Here is a 19109-nt window from a genome sequence, read left to right as displayed (position 1 = left end):
TAAGCCCTGGAAAACCCTGTGGTATCCATCACTGCCATGTCTAATCACAGCTAGGAACCCAAATGAAGTCTGCAGCCTGTCAGCTCCGCAGACAGATTTGGTGGTGATATGAGCAAAGCCAACATTTAAAAATGACTGAATTCTCATTATAAAGATACATGATCCTCCTTCTCATTGAGAACAGTTGGGCTTTGCTTCCAGTGGAGAGCCAAACCATTTATTTTATAGCTCCATTGTATGCTGCACTGGGAATTGTTCCTGCAGATAGAGGTTTCTAGCATGCTTTCCCTATGTACTTTGTTCCACATGCACTGTGCCCTTTGCACATGCTGAGGGCTCTCACATGAATTACACTTTGCCTGATTTGGTTGGATGGGTTTCCTACGTTTGTGTCCTATAAATTGGCATGGCGATGTATTTATTTTGGTAATCAACCAGTTCTTTGTAAATCTGTGAGCTTAATCCTCCAAGAGAGGGAAATAAAAGGCTCAGCTTTTTTTTTTTTTTTTTTTTAACAATGAAGATAAATACCTTTATTTTCATAACTTTTGGACATCTTTTTTTTCATGGCATCCAGCCAAATCATGAGGTCCTTGCTTAGGCAAGAACACACAGATGTCATTAAGTTCCTCACCAGGCTTGTTAGGGCATGGAAAAACTCTTAAGAGGAAGAATGGTCTCATGGTTTTGCCATTGAACAAGAATTCACTTTAACTGGGCTAAGCTTTTGCTTCTGCCATATATTTCCAATGTGACCTTGTTTGACCCTCTCTCTCCACATCTGCTCCCCCAAAATCTCCTGCTGCTGAGCTTATAAATCTCCTTGGTTCAGAGCCCCTCTTGCTGTGGGTCGGTTCAAGCAGGAATTTCAGCCGTGGGGCGTTGCAGAGGCAGTGCAGACCCTGGAGCAGCAGCTGGCTTTTGGCTCTCCCTGAGATCTGGGACTGACTCCCTCCTGCTCCAAGGTGATGGGATGTGAGCCAGGAGCCACCAGAGCTTTCTAGTGCTCAGCTGTGCCCAAAATAATAGACATCAGCTCTCACCCTGTTAGCGCAGGAGCTGCAGCAATCAGATTTGGACGCGGTGGTTGTGGTGCTCCTTGCACTTGAGGTGACAGCCCAAAGAACAAGGATGGCTGTTGTGGGATCTGCCCTCCTTTTCTGGCAGCCCATCCCTTCCCAGGAACTCTAACATCATCCTTCATCTGCTGATCATTAGTGCTTCAGTCACCTCTTGGTCAGACCGGCTGTGGTTTCATTCCTGTCTGGAGATGTTGGAAAGATCTCCCTGCAGGATTTTAAATAATACTGGGAATACAAAGCATTAGGGCTGAGTGAGTGAGACCATTGCTGAGCATGAAGGAGCAGGGTGGTGAGGTAAGGACTGCTCCCTGCACTCAGTGACACTCTGGGGGGAGCTGGCACAAGGAAGCACAGGCTTGGCTCAGGGGGCTTATCTCAAGAGGATGGTACAGAATTCACAGAATTCACAGAATTCACAGAATTCACAGAATGACTGGGTTGGAAGAGACCTTCAAGATCATTGAGTCCAACCCATGCCCTAAAACAATTAAACCATGGCACTGAGTGCCACATCCAGTCTTTTTTTAAACACATCCAGGGATGGTGACTCCACCACCTCCCCAGGCAGAGCATTCCAGAACTTTATCACTCTTTCTGTGAAAAACTTTTTCCTAATATCCAGCCTGTATTTCCCTTGGCACAGCTTCAGACTGTGTCCTCTGGTTCTGTCAGTGCTGCCTGGAGAAAGAGACCAGCACCACCTGACTACATCCACCTTTCAGGGGGTTGTGGAGATTGATAAGGTCACCCCAGAGTCTCCTTTTCTCCAGGCTAAACACTCTGAGCTCCCTCAGTTGTTCCTCACAGGGCTTGCATTCCCAGCCCCTCACCAGCCTTGTGTCTACAAGGTAGGTACAACACATCAGGCTCACTCTTGGTGGTGCTGATAAGGATCTCCATGTGATTCCTCCTGCGCTCCATCTTCTGGAAGAGAAAACCTGAGGGCCATGGCCAGCAGGAGGGTGGGGGACAGCACAGCCCTGCTCTGCTGCCACCCCAGGCTGGAGGCTGCTGCAAAGGCAAATGTGCTGGATTTCTGCCTGGCAGATCTGCCCCTGCACACAGCCACGGTTGTTATCCTAACACGCCTATGCTGGGAGTGTGCAAAATTTACTTGGAGAGAGTCTCCTTGGGCCTGTCAAGGGTTTGTTCAGCTGTGTGCTCTGCAGAATGAGACCAGGAGGATAAAATCCAGAGTCTGGGTGCACAAGAGCCCTTCCCTTGGCCTTGGTGGCTCTGCTAGGAGAGCTGTGGGATTATGGCATGACAAGCACACTATGGCCTCTTCAGTCTTCCTTCTCCCTGGCCTGGCTGAAGGTGCTCATCAGGCCCAAAGGCCTCCCTGACCTCCTACGGTTTCATTGGATAAGTGGAAAAAACCAAATCCTTGAAGGCATGAGCTATGCCCACCATCCCCTTGGCTGTAGCACATGTGGTGATTTTTTGTGGGGAAGCAAAATTCACATCCCAGTAAACCCCATCCATTTCTCTGTCTCTTTACAATAACTACTTCTTCTAAAATATCCTTTTGTGATTTTTTCTTTTAAATCAGGAAAAAATCATAACTGGGGAAAGGATGTTTATAGAAAGCAGAGATTTCCTAAATTAATCTCTTTCCATAGTAAAAAAAAAATCTCTTTTACAATAAGTAATGATAATGGTCCATTTTGGTATTTTTCATACCAGCCTTTACAGTGAAAGCAATATGTTGGCAATAAATCTTCAAGTTGGTTAATTCCTATGAAATTCTGCCAGCAGAATCAAATGATTTTACTACCCCATGTCAAGTTAATGGTTGGGTGTCAACTTGTGTCGCTTCCTGCTTGAAAAATGACTATACCATTAGGAGGATTTTATTTATGCTTTCCTGCCTGGTGGTCAAAAATAGCAAAATGCAACAGTTAGGGTGGGGAGAAATCAATTTAATAAATAGCATTACCACCACATCTCTTTGGAATAAGCCCAAGGTGATGCCCACACAGTGGGACATGGGTGCCCTCCCTGGATGTTTGACTCTGTTTTCCATTTTCTCACTGGTTGCCATGGGAAGATAAATAGGATTCAAGGTCCTAAAAGCAGCTCTGGTCCTTCTTCAGTTGATTGCCTGAGTTGATGAGATGGGTGGGATGTGCCTCTTTTGTAAGAAGTTGTCTGAAATTCTTCTTTCTAACCCATATTTAGATATGGCAAAGGCCAGAAAGAAAAGACTGGGCTGTCTTTTGGCTGCTGCCTGGATTAAATTCCTAAAGATTGAAGGAATAACTTCTGTAGTCTCATGCTACTGCTCTCATATGTGTCCATTTCTGAGAAAGTGCTCAGTCTTGGTGCCCAGGAAGGTGGTGGCACCTTGATGGGATGCCAACTGTAATCTATTTGTTTAACTGATTATTAGTTGCTAATAAGTTGCTTTTAGTGGCTAATTGTTTTATAGTGACACCTGCAATGTACAGAGACCATGCAGGGATGCATGGTCAGCTGCAGGCCAGCCTGGAAGCAGTTCACTGCCTTTGGTCCAACTTTTGGAAGAAAAACACTAAGAAACTCCATATCATGGTTTGAGTAGAACAGAATAAGCAAACAAAAAAAGAAACTGCTCTGTCCTGTGATTTGTGGTGTTGCAATGTCCTTGTGAGAAACACTCCATCAATAACTGGTGACCTTTCCTGCAAAGGGACCAAGAACCAGGTAAGATTGTCCCACTGGGAGGTTTATTTGTTCAGAAAGCAATGATCCTCGACAGGCCCGTGGGCAGCTGCAGAGAGTGGCCTGGATGGATTCACCTCCCTGCTTTCCCCCATCCAGCCCAGGCAGGCAGATGGAAAGAGCAGCTGCCAAGCTCACCACACCTCTGCAATAACAATCAGGGATCAGCTCACCTCTGGCCCTCAAGCAGTGTCTGGAGAAACTCTGCTGGTGCCAGCTGCCCCACGTTCAAGGCTGTCCTTTGGCTGGAATCCCCAGGGATTTGGCTTTCAGAGCACTGATGAGCTGCAGCCCCAAAGGCCAGGCGAGGACGTTGGGATGGGCAGCATGAAAGACAATCCTCCTTCTGAGTCAGCTCTCAGCTCCTCCAGCACTGCCAGGACTGTTTCTCTTGCTGCCCTGGCTGTGGCTGTTCCCTCTGAGCCCAAATATTTCCACTGTATATTTTGGGAAGAACTGGAACGTTCCACTCAGTCTTCCAAAATCTGAGTATCATTCTTTATTGCCCTCCCTAACACCTAAGAGTCAGCTCTGGACACGCTGCAGATTATTTTTATCCATCCTAAGTGTCGTTGTACACCCAGTTTTGCAGTGTTGTGTCCACCCCCAGTGAGATGTCCCAAGAGATGTAACAGGGATGGTCCTCACCCTTGTAGCCTCTCCTGTCTCAGGATCAGCTGGGCCTGAATCAAAAGGGAAACAGCCAATGCACATCACATCATCCAGAGTTTGGGGCATAATGGGGTCTCTTGTAGCTGTTCTGTGACCACCTCTGAATCTCTTTACAAAAACCACCCCAAACTCTGTGGAGGAATGGCATGGAGTCAGCACACATACAGGGTTTTTATCTGGGGAGCAGGACTGGGTCACGTTGCCTGCCCTCACAGTCAGGCCCATTCCATCTCCTCCCTATTTTGGTAGGACAGCACAACCTTTCTGTTCTTTCCTCCACTCCATCTCTTGGTCCCCAGGTCAACATCACAGTCCCCTGAGAATTCAAAATGTGATTTCATCACAACTGCAGGCCACGAGTCCTGAGAGGTAACTGTGCTCTGCTTGCATAATCCCATCCACAGAGCCAGAAAGAGAAGGAGAAAATAAATGGGGAGGATTTGGTGACCTTATGGTGCAGAATGGTATAATACATACTCCAAACATCTTCTATGCTTCTCTTGTAAAGATCTAGGCTCAAAACTGGAGAGATTTTTGACATGCATGACCCCTATGGTTTAACCACAGCTGACAACTAAACCCCACGCAGCTCCTCGCCCACTCCCCATGGTGGGATGGGGAAGGGAAACAGAAAGGAGAGAGCTCATGGGCTAAACTAAAGGTGGTTTAATAGGTAAAGCAAAAGTCATGTGTGCAAGCAAACCAAACCAAGGAATTCATTCCTATGGGCAGGAAAGTGTTCAGGAATCCCCAGGGAAAAAGGGCTTCATTATGTGTAACAATGACTTGGGATGACAAACAACAATCACTCCAAATATTCCATCTTCTGTCTTCAGCAGAAATCAAAAACACAGCCCCACACCAGCTACCATGGATAAAATTAACTCTACCCCAGCCAAAACCAGCACAACACTTCTTGCAAACTGTGAATCAATCATTCAGCCAAGGAACCTTTACCACGTCTAGAATTTCCTGTAGCTTGTTTTGATTTACTTCATGAACCTCTCCAGCCCAGATGTTCCAAGATGCACGAGCCTTTGAGCCAAGGAGTAACCAACTTCCAACAAGTGGTCACGAGGTGCTAATATCCCTTTGCCACAGGGCTGGCATCATGGGCCAAGCTCACAGCTGTAGGGTATGGACATCTGAAAGGACATAGGAAAAATCAAACAGTTCAGACACATGACCTCAGGGCTAACATTTTGTTTAAGGATATTTATATATTAACACTGTTCCCTCTGATAAAGAAATTATTTAGGCTCTGCTTGAAAAGAAACTTCTCATCTATTGCTTTATCTTCCTACAAAAGGGTTTATTTTGTCACCAGGCTAAATAAAGCCATGTAGTGAGAACCCTTTGGCACCTGCTTGCACGTTTGCATCTGGAAAGAAAATGTTTCTGACCACTCTCTTTCCCGGTGTGCAGTCAGTTTATAGAGCCCAAGCTACCCCTAGGGCTCACTTCTCCTACTTGCTCTTGGAGCAATCCCTTTCCAAGGCAGCAAGTGTCAGGATGGTTGGAGGGTGTGGAGCCTGACCAACCATTCCTGGCGATATTCCCCAAAAATCAAAGTGCGACAAAGCGTTCGGAGGATGCCTAATTATGTTACAAGGTGTGAGGAACTTGGAACCATAATATTGAGACTGCTAGAGAGAAGATTATTGTGCCTCAAATTTTCCAGTGTGGCGAGCTTATAAAAAGTAAGCTTTTTATTTTATAATGTTTTTATATTATAATTATATTTTAACTCTCACTTTTAAATGCATAAAAAGCTGTAATGTTCTATAACCTTGCTGAACTGGAAAATCTGAGGCATGCACATTTGGTGATGATGACAGTTTGATGCATGAATTTTTTGGGGTTGGTCAAATGCCCTTGTCAAAATTCCATAATTGCATCTCACCCATATGTAGGTTTTTACACTCAGTCCCATCAAAGTCTCATTCAAGACCTTAAAATAGAGTTTAATTTATTCACAGAGGTTGTGTTGGTCTTACTGAGTTGATTCACCCAAGCTCGCAGTAATAACAACAGTAATAAATGATTCTTAATAACAACATTGTGTTATTTTTGATTGCTCCCTCTGGGATTCATGCATGTTACAAAGGAAGCTGGAATCACTCTGCTTTTAAGATAAAACACACCCAGCTTACTGGGGTGATGTTAATTAGACTTTGAGCATCCATGTTTTAATCTTCTTGCTTTTATCGTTTTCCTACACGTGAAACGTTTAAAAAAATGGGGACGCAAATGAGATAAACATCTGCTCCACCTTGGAATCATCCATCCAGCCCATAATTCAGCATGTGGCAGGGTTTCAGTGGTGAATGTGGCTCTGAAAAGGGCAGACAAAAATAGCATCATCTTCCCAGGGAGTCAGGCCAGGCTGCTGATGGGTGTTAATCAGTGTCTACTCTCCAGCTCTGCCTGCTCAAGGTGTGGTTCATCTCTACCAAAACTTACTGGCGTGCTTTGAGATGTTCCAAGCTGATTATCCAGCTCATTTCTCCCATCCAAGTAGGTCTCACAGTGGGGCTTCTCCTGGAGGAGCCAAACAAATCATGGATTAACTCTTGTCTCTCTGATCCAAGCCTGGTGGGACACCAAGTGCAAGTAGGCACACACAAGGCATCAACATGCTGAGCTGATGCTGAGCTGCACTGTGCTAAGAGTGAACCCCTGGATGGTGCCAGTGGAGGAGTTAATGTTCCCTTGCTGTCCCTCATGGGTGATGAACCCATTCCCAAGTGTTTTCTCTGCAACCTTTTCCTAAAATTAGCTTTAAAGGTACCCCTGAGCACAGGGCTTCCCAGGGGTGCTCCAGTGTGCCCAGTTTGTGGTACAGTGGTACTGTGCAGGTGACTGGTGAACAGGAGCAGTGCTGAGGTGACATTTACCCAAAAAATGGGCCTGCTTTTCCTGTGTGAGAAGCTCACAGTGATCCCTTCTGGATTTGATATCTGAGAGGTACCTGCATTTGGCAAGGGCTTGCAGGAATGGAAAAGCAGCCCCTCTGCCTGGACCAGACTTCTGAAGCTCCAGCACTGGCTGGAGAATCGGGCCAGGTGGGATTTACCCCTTGCTGTTGCCAATGTGTAACCTGTCAGGGCTGAACCTCTTGGATACAAATTCCTGCTCCTCTCCTCTGGTGAAAGCAGGGAGCCAGAGAGCAGCAGCTCTCCCAGCAGCTCTCAAAGGCATCTGTTACCCCAGGGCGACTTGCACTGCCTGCTGTGAAAAGCTGTAAATTACACACCAATAACTGCATGGAAATGGCTGGGCAAATATTTTGAAAGAGGGGAGAAACCTTGTAGAAACCACTGCTTTGTGAGTCACTCATGGGTGGAAAAAGGTGAACCCAAAAGATATGCCTGGCAAAAGACTTGCTGGACATTATCCATCCTCACAGCACTCCTCCCTCTCTTCTTCCCCCCCTTTCATATCTCCTTTCCCTTTTACTCTTGCTATTCAAAGCCTGATGAAACCATAGTTTCCAAATTGATTTTTTTTTCCCTTCCAAATTTCTACTGTCAATAAACACTTCAAAGGTAGAGAGAACTCATATGCTAGAACTTCTAGCCTGGAGCTGACTTTTACAGCTCTCTAATAAACCCCTTTAACAAAATGTTTATAATGGCCATGGCACTTGACCACTGCAGTGCTTTCTGTCACCCCCATAATATTAAGTGCCAATAAATCACCTGCACTGTCGTGGTGCCCTGTATTTATTTACAAAGCTGTTACAGGAGTACTTCTTGGTTTTATTGACCAAGTGGAACAAAAGCTGAGATTCTTCATTCAGTGGGTTTCTTGGGAATTTGGGTGGGGGGTTTCCTTTGCTCAGGAGAGTAGATGAATGCCACCTAAACCTCCAGCTGGCCTCTTGTACCTGAGGCATGTAATGCTGCTGGTTTTGGAGGTGCTTCACAGGGGATGAAGCCCAGCTCAGAGGCTGGGGGTGCAGTAGTTGCTTGGCAGACAAACCCATGTGCATCGCCCAGCCTGTGGTGGAGCTGAGCCTGCAGCCACAAATAGTTTGGAGGGGAGGCACCAGCCTGCACTGAGATGTGGGGATGAGGAAAAGGGCTTTTTTCTCTTTGTAGGCACTGCTCAGAAGCCTCCCTGCCCCTGCTTATGGCAGAAGGGGATTTCTGGCCTCTGATTTCCTGGCCCATGTTAGGCTGGGCAGGGCACAGAGATCAATTGTTTCTCTTACCACCCAGTTCTGACCCTGCTTTGGTCTCTCAGGGGGTTGTACTCGGGCCTATAAACTCCACCATCCCCCAGCTGCAAAGAGCATTTTTTTGATCTTTAGTCTGTTGAGTCTTCCCCACATTTCACTCACTGATAAGCAGAAGTATTAAAACCATAAACCCATAAAAGAAAACTACTTCTTCATCCTTGTTTCATGCATGTTTTCATCTCTGCAGTAAAGGTTTCTGCAGATAACTCCCTATCTGTGATAGAGGATGAAGAAGAGCAGAATTCGAGATTGCACTATGAGCATGGACACAGTCTTGGTTTGAAATTAATGCATAAAAACCAAACTGTTTTCTCCAAAAGAGTAAACATAGTGAATTTTCCAACTGTGTCAATAACCCCAGGACAGAACGGATTTTCAGACAGTGATGGATCATATAGGAAAACAAGGTTTAGCTGTTGGAAATTAAAAGTTAATATTGGAAGTAAAAGGGCAATCAGCCCCAAAAGCCACCTGCCTCCTCTTAGAGTGTGTTTTGAAGATCCTTCCCACATACTGTGTTAGGAGCTGCTGCCTTTGAGTGTATCACCTGGTTGGAATTTTTCACGGAGCTTGAATTTATTAGAAAACAGCCCCAGTCAAGCAGAACTGTGCAAATTAAATTGGATTTACATGACAAGGTGGAGCCCAAGCACAGCAGCTAGGAAATGCCTGAGAAGCAAAAGACAAACCAGAGGGGATCAGGGAGGAAGGCTGCACTGTGTAAACAGTGTTTAAAAAAAAAAAGGAAAAAATGTTTGACAAATAACACAATAAAATTAAAATTGCCGCTTCGGCTGCCCTGGGGGTTTCAAAAGGAGACACTGAGAGAGACTTGGACACTAGAGGAAATAAACAGATTTGAGCATCTAATAAGAGGGAGGATGGAATATTATTGTAGGATAAAGTGTTCTGGGATGGGACGAGCTGACCCAGAACATGTTCCTGTTGTGAGGAGGGTGAAGACTTGATCTTCAACCCCACTGGAGCCTGGAGGACTCAGTCCACTGGCTTCAACAAGCTTTGGGAGAAGCCTGACTTCCTTGTAGGCATTAGAAGCTTCATATTTTCTTCCCTGTCAGCTCACACTGCTGCCTATTATCTTATCAAAACATGGTTTCTTCATCAGTAATACGTAGGTTTCATCTGAATCTGTAAAAACTGAATTGCTTCCATATGCCAGATATTTCACTGGAGAGACCCTCCACTTTGGGAATGTCATTACTGCCCAAAATAATCTTCTGCAAGTCGTAATGTAAACTCAAAGTTATTGCAATTTATTAGCAATCACAATTTGCCAGAAAAATAAAATCAAGGGAGTATCAGGGAAAGTAACTCCATTGCAAAATGAACATGCCCTCTACTGCAGTCTGAGCCCATTAATATTGACTTTCCAAATTCAGAGAGTGATTTCCTCCTGTGCCTGTGCAATAAGGCAGTGCAGCATGTTTTCTCCTGAAGGAAGCAACAGGGTTTTGTTGAATATATGGAAGGGAATTGGTTTTCTGGTTTGTAACTTGAAGCTGATCCTTACTGTCAACATTTGTGATGAGCAAACCTCATGAAATAACACGGCTAAAGGCTTAATCTGGTGCCACTGTGATTTGCAGGGCTAAATTGGGGAGACATGGCTGTGGCCAGGGACCAAGGAGTGCACAGTGCTGCTCTTAAAAATGAAGGGATCTGCTCCCAGAGATAGTGTGCTGCCGTGGGCAGAGGTTGGGAGGGGGCATGGAGGGAATGTGGTGGAAAAATTCATGAAAGGAGTGCTAAATGTGCCATTTCCTGCTGGAGCCCTTCAGCTTATGAGAAATCCTCCCTCTTGCATCCTACTGTTTGCAGTGTGGATTTGGGAGGGTGAGAAAAGGCTCTTTATTAGCAACACTTTGATTCCCCTGATGCTGGTGGGCTCGTGGCTGGGATTTCCTCCAGCTGAATGCTGATGTGAGCAGCTCCCAAGTCTGTTTGTGCAGAAATATCAACGTGTGGCAGATCTGGCTGTGGTGTGGGGACAGCCCATCCCAGAGCCCTGGCCCTGCTGTGAGTCCTCACACAGAGGGCAGTGCTGTACCCACAGATGGAGGAGCCTTTGGAGCTGCTGAGGTCCTTCAGCACTGGCCAGAGGTGTCCCCAGGATTGTCCCTACGGAATGGACAGGCTTGGCCTTGCTCTGGTGCATGGTCATAACCCTTAGATTTACTCAGTCCCAGGTGATACCAAGGGAAATTTTAGAGGGTGCAGTATGTGGGATCATGTCAGATATCTGGGAGTGGTTGTGCAGCCATGTTGAGAGGTGCTAGCAGAGCTGTTAGGTTGGCTCTGTCCAAAATCCCCCTATCCACCCCCATGCAAAGAACAACCTCTGGCTGATGTCAGCATCATAAAACAGCCATGAGTCGTTTGTCCCTTCGTGGCACTCATTTCCCTGTCAGGGACACCCCTTCTCATGTGGCACTGGCATTTCTGAGTCACTTGCCTGGTGTGAAGCTGCAGTTGAGGGTGAGGTGATCAGAGAGGGAGGATGGAGCAAGCTGGTCCCAAACAGGGGAAACACAAGAGCTGTCACTCCCTGGGAGCCTGGGCTGCCCTCTGGGCTGGTGATAATGGATGCAAACTGGGCGTGGGACACTGCATTCCCTGACATGTCACAGCAGATGAAAACAGAGCACAGCCTCACCCTGTAAAGCCCACTCAGAGACGTCAGAGGCTGAACTATTTTGGTAGGAGAATAAAAGTCTGAATGCACCCCACCCCTTGAGAGTTTGTGTGGTGGATGTTGTGCCCACCCGCCCTGAGCTTGCTTTAGCATCAAAGCCAGGCTCTGCCTGTGTGCAGCACCATGTTCACACCCTTACAGCAGCAGTGCAGGAATAACAGGCCACTTGGGGCATGGCAGGAGCAATTTGGGAGCCTTAGCCTAGAGCAGATTGCATCCTTACAGCATCCTTAGCCTAGAGCAGATTGCACACTTACAGCATCCTTAGCCTAGAGCAGATTGCACACACAGCATCCTTAGCCTGGAGCAGAATCCATCCTTACAGCATCCTTAGCCTAGAGCAGATTGCACCCTTACAGCATCCTTAGCCTAGAGCAGATTGCACACACAGCATCCTTAGCCTGGAGCAGAATCCATCCTTACAGCATCCTTAGCCTAGAGCAGATTGCACACTTACAGCATGCTTAGCCTGGAGCAGATTGCATCCTTACAGCATCCTTAGCCTAAAGCAGATTGCATCCTTACAGCATCCTTAGCCTAGAGCAGATTGCACACTTACAGCATCCTTAGCCTAAAGCAGAATCCATCCTTACAGCATCCTTAGCCTAGAGCAGATTGCACCCTTACAGCATGCTTAGCCTGGAGCAGATTGCACACTTACAGCATGCTTAGCCTGGAGCAGATTGCATCCTTACAGCATCCTTAGCCTAAAGCAGATTGCATCCTTACAGCATCCTTAGCCTAGAGCAGATTGCACCCTTACAGCATGCTTAGCCTGGAGCAGATTGCACACTTACAGCATCCTTAGCCTAGAGCAGATTGCATCCTTACAGCTGGAGCAGCAGCTCACTTCTGTAGCATGTACATGTCCTCCACAGGGAATAGGACAGCCATCAAGATTTGCTTCACTGTGGATTAAAGCTGGGTTTCAATAGATCTTTTCCTTCCTTTTTGGATTTCTTTCTTTTTTTTTTTTTTTTACGTTGCTGGAAAAAAAAGTACTGTGAAATTTTGTTCCACTCTCTTTGAATTTAACAGCGGGTTTTTTTCCACTAATTTCAGTGAGGTTGCAGGTATTTGTGTGTGTTTCCACCGGCCAGTGCCCAAGTGTAACAGCTGAGCTGGCCTGAAAAAAAAAAAAAAGATTTCTTACAGAGAAAAGGAAAATGGAGTTCTGCTGGAAAAGCTTTTGTTTGGCAGTGGCTGGAAAAGGTTGTTCTGGGACTGATTTAAGGAGCACTGGGTAAACTTATGCACATGCCCTCAGGGCAGCCATAAGTTCAGTGATGAAAACGTCTGCATGTTTTACACGGCTCTGCTCAGGGGCTGAGGGAGAGGCAGCAGGGCTGCAGCAACACACAGACATGGCATTGCTGAGGGGACAGGATGCTCCAGGGGGAGCAGCACAAACCCTGTGGGTCCTAGAGGTGTGCAGGATGGACCATCGGTGCCAAGCACGGTCCTAACCCCATCCATAGAGAACTTCCTGATGGGAGATGCAGTCCCACCCCAGCCAGAGCCAGGGAGAGCAACTTCCCTCTGCACGTGCTTCTGATTTGCATAATTTGTGTACTAATTTATGGAGCAGAAGGAAGCAGGGCTTGGAACAGATGGTGGCTGCTTTTTTTGTGATGTTGTGCTTGATGTGGCTGCCTTCCATGCTGGAGTTTTGCATGTGTGTGTGTGTGTGTGACATAAGTGGCCTTAAAAATACAAGGGATTGGGTGGGAGGAAAATGAGAATGGAAACTGTTTTTTACTAAGCTAGATACCATAATAACACCATAATAATCCTGGCAGTGAGCTAAGGGAGAGCTCCAGAGATGGATTTTTTTTTTCCACCATACATTTGTTTTCAGTATAACCCAGAGAGGAGAGACCTTCCCACTTGCTGAGCAGCAGCCATGCCCGAGGGGACCTGGTTATATTGACTTTCCAATATTTCTGGTTATAACTAATCCCAGAACAGGGTGTCCCTTTTGGGGATCTCCGTGTGCTTTGCACATAAACTTGCACCCTGCCTCTAGGACTGACATTAAAAAAAAGGAAAATGAACTCCAAAGGCTTGACTGGTGAGTGGGGCTCTTTGTTCTGGGGCATTGTCACCCAGGAGTGAGCCCTACAGGGAGATTTATAGCAAGATTCCAAACTGCCAATGAGGGAAGGCTTCTCTCAGCAGTCAGGTGGCAAAGCACAGCAGCCCATGCTCAGAGAAGAGGAAGATAAGGTTGGCTGTACAAACAAGGTGTGTTGATGTGTTGTACACTCTGCTTAGAGTTGCTACAGCTGAGGGAAGGTGCTTTGCCAAAGCTCTTGGGCTTGGCCATGGGGTCCTGGGGTTTGGCCATTTCTGAAGCAGTCCTTGGGTTTCTGGATGTGGCTCCAGTTTGCAGTGGCTTGTTGAGGTCTCTAAGGAGCCCTTGTGTCACGGTGGGACTGCAGCACTGCACAGCTCTGCTCTCTTTGCTGTCATGGTCACAAACTACAAAATTTCAGCTCCTTTCATCCCTAAACCATCTGGACATTTTACTCATGGCCAAAGCTGCCTGAATCACAGAAGGGGCAAACCGTGGGTCCAGCAGGTGTTGGTGTGAAGAAGGACCACTGACCCTGCAGATCCTCCTGGAAGGACTTGAAGCAATAAAGGGCAGTGTTGGGGTGGAGACAAGGAGCCACCACAGGCAGATGAGATAAGGCCAAAGGCTTTGGTCAGGCTTCCCTGTGCAGTGCAGCAGATCCAGTTATCCTATGCAAGCAAGCTGACAGCTCAGCTTGCTCTTCTGCTCCATCTGTAAATAGCTACACTGGAGTGAGAATGGTTGTTATCTCTGTTGAGGTGACTGGGATCAGCCATCCTGGCTGATTTCTCAATGGAGAGAAAGCTTTGTCTTGTTTAAGATCAAGCAGGAAGGCTATAAATCTGCTGGGATATGAGAGCACATTCTTGCTTCAGTCCAGTTCCAAACAGACTTCACCTTCTGGAAGAGTTTTCTTACATTTTGTTAATTCTCTAGCATGCAGGAAGGCAGGTTTATGGCTTGTGCTCACTCTGCTTACAGTGTTAATGAATTTGAGTAGTTAATCAATTTAGCGTGAGTTCTTCTAAGTTAAAAAAAACCCAAACCAACTAAAAAACATATATCTATATATAAAAAACCATCCAATTTCTGCTTACTCCTTGCAGAATGTTTTCTGTCCTGTCAGTCTAAACACTGGGAAGTATTTTAAACAGATGTAGGCCATCAGTTTCTATAAACATTGTAATTGCTTGGCACCACCAATGCTTACATGGAAGGATTCAGATTGCCAGGATCTGCACAGACACCAGCCACACGCTTTCTGCTGCGCCCAGAAACTCAGTTTACATCTCATTGGAGGCCTGTAACCTCCCTCCTGTAGAACTCACTTTAGCCTGGAGCCTGGCACAGCCAAGGGCTGCTATCCCTGCAGCTTTATATAGCCCCAAGCTGCAGGCTCAGCCATTTCAGCATCCTGGCTCGGCAGGGTTTGATGGGAGGGTGTGATTTGGATTCTACCCCAAAAGCTCTTTGTTCTCATCACCCTGCTGCAAAATAGACACAATGGTACTGGCACCTCGAGTTGCTCAGGCTGAAAAGAATGCAACTGGGCTCCCTGTGCTCACATTCAGTCATTTACCAGCTTTCTGTGAGCTCATCCTGTCTGATTTTTGGGAGGTGGTGAAGCTAATGTCCACGGTGCTGTCCCTGGCAAGCAGAGGAGGTGTGGTCCTCAGCTTGCCCTCTCGTAAAAATGATGAATGGAGCTGGAGGGGGGAGGGGGTGGAAGGAAGGAATGGATAACATCCCTGATAATAAATCTAGTGGGGCAATTAAGATCTCCTTTAAAAATGTGTATTATCGGCACAAATAGAAATACAGATGAGAGCAGCAGCCAAGGGCTGCTCTGTGTCTGTAACAAACAGGATGGACTCATCATTTAGCCAGGGACTGCTGGCCAAGCCCGTGGCTCTCCAGGACTGGGGTGAACAGCTCTCCCCAATCCATCTTTCAGCCTGAGGTCATGTGCAGCTCAGTCATTTTTATGCCATATTTGCCTGCAACAAGGTGATGGGTGGTTTGGCAGCATCTTGTGCCCTTGCAGTGTTTTTTTTGATGATTCTTTCCATTATTCCTAACTGGGGTGGGTCAGAATTGGACACCTCTGCTCTGCAGACCAGTGGCCTGAAGGTGTAAAGCCATCCAGGGCTTTGCCCTATCTCATTCCTGCCTCAAGACAGCCCCATGTGCATTCTCCTCCTGTTAAGAAATACTAAGTGGCAACAAAAAAATGAGACTTTGCTGATAGCATATGTTCAAAACACAGGCTCATTTCTTAATATGCTTTGGCTCCAGCCTCTAGCTGAGAAGCCAGATTGCTAAAGCACCAGAAGTGTGGATAAATGTACAGTCGGGGCATTGCATAATTTTTGTCTCAGTGTGACTTACAGAGAAAACTGTGAATATCACCACAGACCAGAGAAAGCAACTGCTGCTCTCCTGGAACAAACATTTCAGGTCACTCTTCTATCCACTATTAATTCTTTGTCAATTTAGTGTTGGGAAAGGTGTTGTCCAGATTTTGAAGGACAAATGAAGCATTTCCCACCCCATGGAGGCACAGAGGACAGTACCAGAAAAGTATTCATCTCTAGAAGGTGATGACACCTCCAGGTGTCTACTTAAGGTGTCTAAGTCTTTAAGTCTCTAAGTCAGTTTAGCTGCCTGGCTAAAATGCTCAACAGCTCCTTTGCACAGGGAAGAGACAATGGTTACTCTGCAAGGCTCTTGCCTGCACAGGAGGTTAATTCCTGCTCTACACTCACTTAAAGAAATATCTCTGCAGAGATTATAAAGAGATCAAAGGCAGATCAGCCACCTAATTTAGTTGCTTAAATGATTAAAGTTCTCTGGGGCAAATGTTCTTTTTCCTTTGCTCCCAGTGACAAAGGTTTCTAGGGCATCTGGTGAGCACCTCCGTGGTGCAAGGAACAGGTTTCTGCAGCAATAAAAAAGGGGCCCTTTCTCCCCAAGAGCGCTAAACTTTGCCCAGAAAGCTTCCAAGTCTCTGCAAGGAAACCTAAAGCTGGAGCAAAAGGTTGGAGTTTATGGAAGTGGTTTGTGGTTGTGGTTAAGAGAGTTTGCTCTTCCATCTGCGCACAAGGGTCTTTTTCTAGGAATTTTTGCTCGTGTCACTAGGAATTCAGCCCAAAATAGACTCATTGGGACAGAGGAGAAGTGAGAGCATGGCTCAGGAGTCAGAAATGCACTAAACTTGGCCCAAAACAGAGTTTTGTACTCTCTGAGAAGGGCATAATCTGATGTCAAGCTTTCCCCAAGAGTCATGCTCCTAAATGGAAAGGAGTCCAGAATGATCACATGCTGCGGGCCTGTTCGGAGACAAGTGGCTCTTACTGCCAAACAAACTGGAGGGGAGGGCTGCTCTTGAAAAATCCACTGCTGCCCACGTGCTGATCCTCCTCTGGAGAGCAGGCATTTCTCAGTCACAGCCAGGCCAACTGCTCTTCTCAAAACCAGCATTCCAGGAGTCATCACCTCCATCCACACTGGGGTCAGGAGCTCAGCAGTGCTCTGCCACTCAGCTGTCCCTCCCCTTTCAACCAAGGTGGGTGTCAGCAAATCTTTCTGGAATTTCCTCAGGTGGCTCCTGGCAGAGAAAACAGAGAAAAAGAAACTTGTACTCCTGAGTATGTCTGTTTTGATTTTGGCCTGAGCATTCCTCTGGGTTTGGGGTAACATAAGAAACAGGAACATGAGAAAATGGTTTCTCTCCTGTTCTTTTACTGCACTTGATGGGTTTTAAAATATAAAGACTCTCCTCTCTCCAAATGAAGCATAACCAGAATTTCTTACTCCAGAAGTTAAACTGAATTCTTGGTCAAAAACAACCTCTGAAGAAAGTGCTGTAAGGTTTCAGGCCTTTCCATCACTTCAGCTTTTCTTGATTTTATTAGTGTCCTTGCCTCTGTTTCTCAAGTGACACATTTCTAAAGAAATGCAGGTTTTGTCCTTTAGGTAGCAGGCCAGGGTAAATTCTGTAAGCTGAAATTTTTCAGTTCAGCAAAGACATCAACAGGCAGTGACCTCTTCAGAGCACACCTGAATTTCTCAAATTAGTCATATTTGGCCATGAAACTCTTCCATGGTCCAGCAGAAGTCAGAGATCAGATCTTCTACTGGGATGTGAGAACTGTCCGACCTAGTATCTCAACAGTTACATAACATTTTTAAATTGGGAAAACTAGATCATTCATCCCTTCCTGCCTCTTTTGAAAGCAGGATTCATGGGTTTGTAAGGATGTGACCTGACTTTCTAAACTTGTTTGCCTATTCCCCCCAGTGAGAGTGGCCCACCAGCCAGAGCAGCAGGGATCCCTCATTCCAGCATCATCAGAACTTGAGACACTCCACATTAAGACCTGAATCCCAAGACTGGCCTCTGCCAAACTGTAGGCTGGGGTCCAAACATCAGTAGCAGCTATTTAGGAAAGGCTTGCTCCAAGATATTGGTTTAGAAATGCCTGCAGTGTTTCCACCCTGTGAGACAGGGACCAGAGCACATTCCCAGCTGCTGCTCTTCAGCACATTCCCAGCTCCTTGGATACCAACTGCTGAGCCCTTTGCAGCCTACCTGGCACCTGGCTGGGCTGGGTTTGCAGCCTTTCTCAAATCATCTGCAGGTCCCACTTGCCCCCCTTTTACAGCAAAACAATGCCTCTTCCCCGCTGCCAGAAATTTCTCCAACGGCGATGCAGAAATCAAGTTCTGGCAACAATTCCCTCTTAGCATTTCCACCTGAAGGAGAAAAGGAAAATGAAACAAAGCAGCAGAAGTTGCTGTCTGTGGGGCTTTCAGGGTGGCAAAGTCTGATGCTGCAAGGCCCACACCTTGGGAAGAACGGCCCCTTTCAGGCATTTTGTTGGAAGTGGAGGGAGCGGTGGCCAAGCCCTTCTGTTCAGTGAGGGCTCTTGATCCATGGCTCTTTCACCATTCCCACCAGCCCAAGGTCCAACAAGGGCTCCTTCAACATCACTTGGAACTGAGCTGGAGCAGGGCTGGGCAAAGCCTTTCCCTTCAAATGGGAGGAGGAAAGGTGTTTATGGGGACGCCTCGGTGCTCGTGGGCATCTCCAGTCTGCCGGGAAGTCACCAAGCAGTCAAGTCAATTATTTTTAATGAACTGGGCCAAAGCTGATTGTGTTATTTTGTAACATATTAGTTTGGAAAGCAGTGAAATTATTTGGCATTTTTCCCTGGCCATCACAGGGACCCCTTTGTGCTTCCCTTTTCCCCACTTTTCTCTCGTGTATATAGCTGGCTCCCAAATCTCCACTTGCTGACGCTGATTGATTGCATTAATATCACTGTAAATATTACATAATCTCTGCTTACAATGCTAGAAGGAACTGATGAGTTTTACTCTGCCAAGAGTTTTCAGGCTGGAAAATAATAATGAAAAAAATAATCTCAAAAAAATAAAATCTAACTCTTTACCCCCATATTTTATTTTTTTTTTTTGCCATGTGCATTTGCCATTGGCCCCATTGGCTGCACATCAAGACAAGGCTGTATGGACTGTTGGTGGCCATTTCTTCAAGGGGACAGTGAAAAAGAAGTAACAGCATGACAGTAAACTGTGCCTGGCCTCAGGAGAGGTGAT

General features: G+C 46.3%; 1 long non-coding RNA gene across 1 annotated transcript; it reads right to left on the bottom strand.

Moving 5' to 3' along the window:
* Positions 1-5320: 5320 nt before the first annotated feature.
* Positions 5321-12310, bottom strand: LOC136560088 (uncharacterized). The gene is made up of 3 exons (XR_010784079.1): positions 12211-12310; positions 6921-6998; positions 5321-5602 (listed from the first exon to the last, which is right to left on the bottom strand). It is a non-coding gene; the product is annotated as an uncharacterized lncRNA (long non-coding RNA).
* Between the last annotated feature and the right edge of the window lie 6799 nt (positions 12311-19109).

The sequence above is a fragment of the Molothrus aeneus genome, chromosome 9, assembly GCF_037042795.1.
Source record: "Molothrus aeneus isolate 106 chromosome 9, BPBGC_Maene_1.0, whole genome shotgun sequence".
NCBI lineage: Eukaryota > Metazoa > Chordata > Aves > Passeriformes > Icteridae > Molothrus > Molothrus aeneus.
This window is presented reverse-complemented; position numbering and strand designations above follow the sequence as displayed.